General features: G+C 36.0%; 1 non-coding gene across 1 annotated transcript; it reads left to right on the top strand.

Annotated features, from left to right (window-relative positions):
* Nucleotides 1–8,232: 8,232 nt before the first annotated feature.
* Nucleotides 8,233–8,339, top strand: LOC124895229. The gene has a single exon (XR_007051602.1). It is a non-coding gene; the product is annotated as a small nucleolar RNA R71 (small nucleolar RNA).
* Nucleotides 8,340–8,590: the final 251 nt, after the last annotated feature.

Here is an 8,590-nt window from a genome sequence, read left to right as displayed (position 1 = left end):
AAATAATGAAATTAATTATAGAAACCGAATTAGACAAATAATGAAAGACCTAAAAGAAAAATTAATATGGATAGAAAAAACCTTAGAAAATTTAGATAAAAGTACATGTGATAGTAATTTAAAAAACTCACTACGAGAAGAACAACACAAAATAATAAATAACATTAAAAATCTAGAATTAGATATATATTATAGCACAGATAGAATAAATTATTATACAAGAATTTGTAACTCTGTAATTACAACAGGATAAAATAATTAATGAATATATCTTACAAAATAAGTAAAGATATTGAAACAAAATATCCACGCACAAATAAAAATAGATTCCATTTGCAAGCCAGTTACTTAAATCTAAAGATATTTTAGAGTAAAAAATATGGCTATACAATATGATATTTCATCAGTATTATTTCTGAGTATTTTTCAGACCTGTGTTAGCTCCGCAGTAGGTCTACAAGCAAGGTAAGTAGGTCCATTACCAGCCGGCTTCGGATCGAAAAGACCTAACGGACTAATCCCTTATCTAGGATCGTCCATTATCATCCCTATTTTCAGGGTAAGGAATAAGCCTGATTAACTTAAGGTTTTGGAGTCATAATTAGGATTTGACTTCTCAACTGATTATAGTTTTCATTTAAGACCTCCTAGAAGCTGCATCAACTTTTGTTGTTCTAGATGTGTTATGCAATATTATCCATGACTTATAAACATGAATAAGTACATGGTGGTATGAGTGACTCCTATTCTTCCCAAAGTTAACTCGATTTTGAATTATAGACTGAAACAATAAAAGTAACTTGAGTGAGGATTGCAATTCCTCTATGAACATGATACACATTGGTTTCAACCTTTATCTTGTCAATTCTCTCTTTTGTAACAAACCTTCCATCATTACGGGTAAGCCCAACATTTGAAAATTTAAGTTAAGATTTTCCACAAATTAGGAGTTAGACATTTCAGGATAGGCTAGTCATGGATGAAATTCGGGCAAGGTATGATCTAGGGCAATCCAGGAATGGATTGAGAAAATGTGAAATGATTTAATATGTTTATATGTTAGCTAAAATGATTAGAAATCTATAGGATCTTTTGAAAATGAACTCAGGTAAGTAGAACTCTTGATATCGAGCTTAACATAAAGGGGTTGGTCCGGAATGTCAAGGTTTGGGGGTGCGTTGTCAAAAAGGAAAAATTGGGAGCAATCTCAAGTTTTTGCATCACCACAACCACTATAGAGGGTGGTAGTCTACTACTGCACCTGTATAGCGAGAGTCAATGATGGTCAATTCCATCGTAGCTGGTGTATTCCACTATAGCAGGATAAGACCATCATAGTAGGATATGCGTGGATTTAAGCAGATAATTAGCCCCAAAAGTTTCATTATTTGTAAACTCATTTTGGAAGGTCTTAGGCGATTTTGATAGAATTCCATTGAATTTTCATCTAAACTCTACGTAAAGGTAAGTGATTTCTTTCGTTAATTCATAGTTCAGTTGTCAACTACTAGAATCACTAATTTTAGGGTTATTAGGGATGATTTGATTCAACCTAGATAATTTTCTAGTGCAATTTAGTGAATTGAGTAGAAACCCTTAGGTTTGGTTAAAGTTTGCTAACTTACTCTCGTATGTTGATAATTCACTATTATAACCATGAAATTGGTAGGATTAAGGAGAAATTATGGTATAAAACCCTAGAATAGGTAGATTAATGGTCATGAATTTGGCCTTATAGTTTTGGTATTGGGTTATAATCTTTGATTTATAGGTCATTTTGTTGATTATATGTTATATTTATGTTGTAGACCTCAATCACGATAAGGTTACACAACAGGGCAAAGCACAAGTTCGTTAGAGCATTTCGGGCTTGGATTGAGATAGGTGATGGTTCTATGTAGTTGAAACCTAACTTGTTTTATGTGTACATGATAATTATTCCTTCATACTACCTGTTACAGTGCATGTTCATGGAAAGTGAATTGACTATTTGATATCCTAAATGTTAATCACATACAATGAACTTATGTGAAAAACTTGTTGGCTTTTTACAAGTGTTAGTGTTTGCGATTGCGGTGATATCTATTGATTATTGTGAGATATACCAATTCTTAGACATCTTCATGGGATTGGTTGGCATAAGATTGATATAAAATTGATGTTTAGGGTTTGGTACATAGACACGAGATCGTCCCCTGCAGGTCATGGCTAGTAGGTAACCATAGGACCCTTAGTATGTATGTGCAAGGTACCAGTGAGTGTGGTGGCAATAATCATGACTCCCAATTAAGATCAAGAATCCATTCCAATTGCTTGGGAGTCATGATTATTACCATAGTTTTCATTGGAATGGATCCTTGAAGTGTTTGAGTTTAGTTGCTAAGTTTCCATAACTATATATTGCTTACTCACATTTGTAATTAAGATATAGTTGATAGAGTCATGGTGGTTGATTTGGAGTCTTGTTGATAATCATGGTCTTGACTTGACTTGTTGTCTATGTTGACTTGTATTGACAGAACTCTATGATGTTGAATAAGGTCAAGTGTTATAAACTTGACATAAGGTTACATGGTAAGTATTCATGGTTGCTATTGATTTACTAATTTATAGTTACTTGTTCACATTTCTCATTTTGGGTTAGTCGATGACCTTACTTGAACTCCATTATTTCTTGTATATTGATACTACATGTACTCTTTTTTATGTTGAGTATAGAGCAATTTTTGAAGAGTATTTCGAGACCTCAATTGTAGAGTAGATAGAATTTAATCTCAAGGGTGAGTTACGTCTTATGAGTTGCCATGATTTCTTCAATTAGTATCTAGTCCATTGATTTTGACTTAGACATTTTTAGTTGTTTTGGGGTTGAACCTCTTTTTTTACATTTGTAGTGTTTGAGTACAATAACTTTCATATTTCAGAGATTGTTTGGGTATTCGTTTAATTTTTGTAGGATTATTTTTTAGATTGTCGATGACATCATCTTATTTAATGCAAACTGCTAGTTTGCCTTATTTTGATTAAGTGTTGGATTTATATATTTTTGGGTTAAATGATTCTTCTATCAGGAGTTAGTGTAGGTTCTACTCACAACGGGCTTGGGTCAAGACAAAGTTGTTATTAGAGCCCAAGGTTTATTGATCTCGTTGCACAAAAATAGTTCTAGTATAGTGTTGTAGAATGGTACAAAGACATCTGTACTTTTCTTCGAGAGTCTATAGAACTTTAAGAAACTATTAGTTCTTTCTTCTTTTGTGTTATAACTTGATTTCAATTGGTATATGGTGATCGAAATTGATATTTAACCCTCATAATTCTTTTATTTGTAGATGGTGAATAGTAAAGTGAATGAAGCCAAAGCTTTATCCATTACACCAGTAGCTTTAGCTATAGAACCGACTGTTCAGGGATGAGGATGAGAAAAGATTATGGAAATAGAAAGAGAGAGAGCCACACCTGCCAAGGGTGGAGATTAGGAAGCAGTTGACCATGCCCACTTGAGGTTCATGACACCTCTCCCACCCTAGGATCATTATAAGGAGGTTAAGGAGATAAACAAGGATCTTATAGAGCAGGAGGAGGTGGCGCTAGTTAGGGGTGTAGATTATCCCCTGATATCTTCTATGATGATTTAGCAGGTGCTTTCTTTTGTAAATGGATTGGCCAATATCAGGGCCATTTAAGGTCTGCCTACTTACCAAATTCTAGGTGTTCAACCAACTGCTGCTATTGGTTTTAGAATGGATGAGACCTTGGGGATTCAAACTTTGTCTTTACTGGCATAGGCGCAGATCTGCACTTTGTTTTTTGAGAAATATGTACCTCATACTCTTTGTGATTCCAAAATGAATGAGTTTTTATCCTTAAGTAGGTAAATATATCCCTATGAGGCCAAGTTTTATGCTTTTTCCCATTATGGTACTCATTTACTTAGTACAAATGATGAGAGGATCCAACTTTATTTGAAAGGGTTAAACACCGACTTACAAGTTTGTTTGTGCGAATGACTTTATTGGGAAAGATTTATTCTAATGGTGGCCACTCATCAAAATAGTAAACATAAGAAATAAGAACAACCTATATGTAATCATGTTTTTAGCCTCAACCCTAGAACAAGGGTATTTAGCCACTCATGTCTGAATTCAACATCCAAAATAAATAATTAATCATACCAAGAATTAATCTTAAAGTAAAGAAGTTCCAAGAATATCTAAGAACCCTAAAAGAGAGATTTTTCTATTTTTCTGTTGCTCTATGCTTTCTAAAGTATCCTAATTATGCTTCTCATGTTGGATTTTATACTAGTCCAATTTATGTCTGGGTGGAGTGGAGCCCTCATCACAGGCGTCAGTGTGCCGCTCTAGGTAGGGTGCAGCCTAGTCTGTAGCGCCGCTCCAAGTGAGGCGCTGCCTTGTCTGTAGCGCTGCTCCAGATGAGGCATCGTGGGCTAATTGCCCTGCTACACTGGAATTTTCCTTGAGGAATTTTTCTAAGTCATGGAAGCATGGCCTTGGATCCCGCATCACGGGCTAATTGCCCTGGGCCACTGGAATTTATTTTCCACTATTTTTAAGGTACAACACTTGTTCCTTTCAGTTTATTGCTCTGCTACTTGATCAAACCTTCCCAGCTTTCTTTTCAACTCCTTTAACAAGGGACTGCTGAGTATTGTTGCAAAATCACAATATTAATTAAGGGTGGGGTGTTCGAACCACCCTCCACTCACATAATGCTTGTTCTAATGTGTGCTTTGGGTACCAATTGTCTGGTTTTATAAGAAATAGTGCACAAGTGTTGCAATATTAAGTCTGTCCAACTACAAGTCTGTTTGATGATGTGACAATGTCCTTAAATTTTTAAATTTAAAGAAAGATGAATGGTTTTGTTGCAAATATGAGAAATTATGCTTGTGTGGAGTGGCACGACTAATTTTTTTGTATCTTTGCTTTCTTTTCCTTTCCTAGAAATTAAAAACTAAAAGGAACTATGCTATTATATTACATTCGTGGGTTGCCTCCCACGTAGAACCTTAGTTTATGTCGAGGCACGACTCAGCTCAGTCTCACTCTTCCGCAAAGGTGATGGAAACATTGTTCTTATCTCCATAATACGCCCAATAATGCTTCACATGTTGTCCATTCACTAAGAAATTTTCAGTCGTTTCCTTGTTCCACAACTCCACTGCACCATGATATGTCATACGGACTACCTCAAATGGCCCAGATCACTTTGACCGCAACTTTCCTGGAAATAATTTCAACCTCGCATAGAACAGCAAAACAAGTTGTCCCGGTTTAAAAAATCTATCAAAGATATGCTTATCATGCCATTTCTTAGTCTTCTCTTTGTATAGTTTAGTATTCTCGTAAGCGTGGAGATAAAACTCATCAAGTTCAAAAAACTGCAACGATCTCTTCTCTTCCGCAACCTTTATATTAAGATTCATATTTTTTACTACCCAATAAGTTGATGCTCCAGCTCCACATGCAAATGGAAGGTTTTCCCATAAACCAAACAATATGGAGAGGTACCTATGGGCATCTTATAAGCTGTCCTATAATCCTATGGTGCATCATCTAGCTGTTCTGCCCAATCCTTCCTCTTACCATTTACAGTCTTCTACAGAATTTGCCTTATCTCTCGGTTGGATACCTTTACTTGACCACTTGTTTATGGATGGTACAAAGTAGCCACCTTGTGCCTAACACCATATTTAGCTAAAAGAGTTTTAAACTAGGTGTTAATAAAATGCGTACCTCCATCACTGATTATAGCTCTAGGAATGCCAAACCAGGAGAATATATGCTTCTTCATAAATTTCAATACCACTCTAGCATCATTAGTAGGAAAATTTGTTGCTTCCACCCACTTGGATACGTAATCAATTTTCACTAGGATATACAAGTTGCTATTGGATGGTGGGAATGGTCCCATGAAATCTATCCCCCAAACATCAAATACCTCAACTTCAAGAATCTTGTTTAGGGGCATCTTATAACGCCTCAAAATTGTACCTAACCACTGACACTGATCACATTTGTTTACGAATGGAACCGCATCCTTGAACAATGTTAGCCAAAAAAAATTAGCTTACAACACCTTTCTGGCTGTTCTTTCACCCCCATGATGGACACCATGAGCAGATGAATGGCAATTTTGTAGCACTTGAGTGAATTCAAATTTTGGAACATATTTGTGCATAATTTTATTAGGACCCTTCTTGAAAAGATACAAATCTTCCCATATGTAAGCACGAGAATCATGTAGCAATTTCTTTCTCTATTGTAAGGTAGCTTTAGAAGGGTAAAACTTACACACCAACAAGGTCACGATATCCATATACCAAGGAACTTCGCACCCCTCTATAGACAATAATTTTTTATCCAGAAACTCTTCCCAAATGCAAAGTTTGTCAAAACTTGGGGTTTCATCAATTGAAGCTTTAGAAGATGGGCCAATTGGCCTATTCAATGGCTCAAAAGGAAGCTTTCTTATTTCAACAACAACCAAATTCATGACTTGAACCAATTCTAGCACCTCTACATCTCTATAAAGATCATGACTTGTCAAAGCTCGCTCGAATGGATCCTAAGACAACAAAAGACGTAGCTTAGATGCAAGGTCAATAACTGATATAGAAGACAATTCTTCAAATATATCCAGAAACTTCATCACCTTACATACATTAAAAACCTCCACTTTATCATGCACTCTTATAGTCATCTTTCCTGCTGCTACATCAATAAGTGACTAGCCTATTGCTAGGAATGGTCACCTTAAAATAAATGGAACAATTGGATCAACTCCAAAATCAAGAATCACAAAGTCTACAGGAATGATCAATGATCCCACTTGTGCTAAGTCATATTCAATAATTCCATCCAGCCTAGCAAGGGACTTGTCATCCAACTGTAAAATAATGGTCATGGGTTTAGGAATCCTAAGACCTATCTTTCAAAACCAAGATGTAGGTATGTGATTAATTCTTTCTCCCTAGTCACATAATCCACGGGCACTGATGGCTTGCCCAATAGTAACCTACAAAGTAAAACTACCTAGATCCTTCAGCTTCATGGGTAGTGTATTTCATTTCTTGGATGTGCACTCTTCAGCAAGTACAACTGTAGCATACTATGTAAACCAGTTCTTGTTCTTCACTATGTACTTCAGGTATTTTGCATAATTGGGAACATACTGTAGAATATCAACAAGAGGACGATTTCCATGAACCTGCTTTAGAGGATCCAATAACTTCTTATAACTGGCTTCTTCTTGGTGCTTCTTTTGCATTTGAGGAAAGAGTAAAGGTAGACTCTTCTTATCCATATAAGTTTCATCACTTGTAGTTTTTTCTTTTACACCTTTCTTCTCATTGTATTTAGGATCATCATCAGTGACTGTGGGACTAACCTACTCAGGTACTGCCTCCTTTAACTGCAACCCACTCCTTGTTGTAACTGTATTTACCTACTTTGGATTTGTCTTTATATCGCTAGGTAAGCCTCCTTGAGGTCTTGTATTTTGTGCTCCCGCAATCTGACCCAGTTGCAACTCCAAATTTTTAGTAATCAACTGTTGACTCTTTAAATCTACTACAAACTGCGCTTGATTAGATAAAAGTTTCTTCATTATCTTCTCTATATTACTTGTTTGTGTAGTAGCTTCATTATTATGAACCTGCTATTGATTCTGTTGCACTGTCCCCTTATACTGATTATTGTTCTGTGCCTGATTTCCAACCCATGAGAAATTAGGATGATTCCTCCAGTGTGGATTATATCTGTTACCGAAGTTCTACTTTCCCAGATGATTCACATTCCCTACGTAATTAATAGAATTTGGATTAACCGCACAAGCACCTATTGCGTTCTCACTATTTCCAAAAACCTCACACTAAGAATTTTCCTATTGGACTATATTAGCTATAGTTTCTACTTACGGAACCCCCAACTTTATACTGTTCAACTGAGTAAGCATCTGATGTTGCATTGCTGCAAGCTGAGCTGATAGAGCAGTGAACTGATCTACCTCTAACATACCTTCAACTTTCTTAGGAGCATTCCTCGAGTCAGCATGCCATTTAGTATTCCCTTGTGAAATCCGATTCAGAGTGTGTATAATTCATTATAAGTCTTCTCAAGAGCTTGACCACCTACTGTTGAATCCAAGTGAGTCTTGGTATTTGGCTCTAGCCCCTCAATGAAAGTATGAACAAGAACATCATTAGACCGATTATGGTATAGGAAATTTTTAAGCATACTTTTAAATCTCTCCCAATCTTAGTAGAGATTCTCTCCATTTTTTTGTGTGCAACTCAAAATCTCGCTTCTTAATCGTACAGTTATTCCTGATAGAATGAATTAAATAAGGAACTTCCGATCTAAATCTTTCCAAGAAGTAATAGAGAGTAGTGGTTTAGCATGTAACCTCCTCTTCACTTTCCCAGTTAAAGAAAAGGGGAAGAGAGTCGGTCTGACATAATCAGTATTCACCCCTGCAGGAATGTAATCACTAATTTCCAGGAAGGTCTGTATGTGCTATTGTGGCTCTTTATGTGATAATCCGGCAAATTACCCAGCCAAATTCA

Source organism: Capsicum annuum, unplaced genomic scaffold, assembly GCF_002878395.1.
Source record: "Capsicum annuum cultivar UCD-10X-F1 unplaced genomic scaffold, UCD10Xv1.1 ctg80720, whole genome shotgun sequence".
NCBI classification, from domain to species: Eukaryota; Viridiplantae; Streptophyta; class Magnoliopsida; order Solanales; family Solanaceae; genus Capsicum; species Capsicum annuum.
Note: the sequence above shows the minus strand (reverse complement) of the source record. Positions and strands in the feature narration are given on the sequence as shown.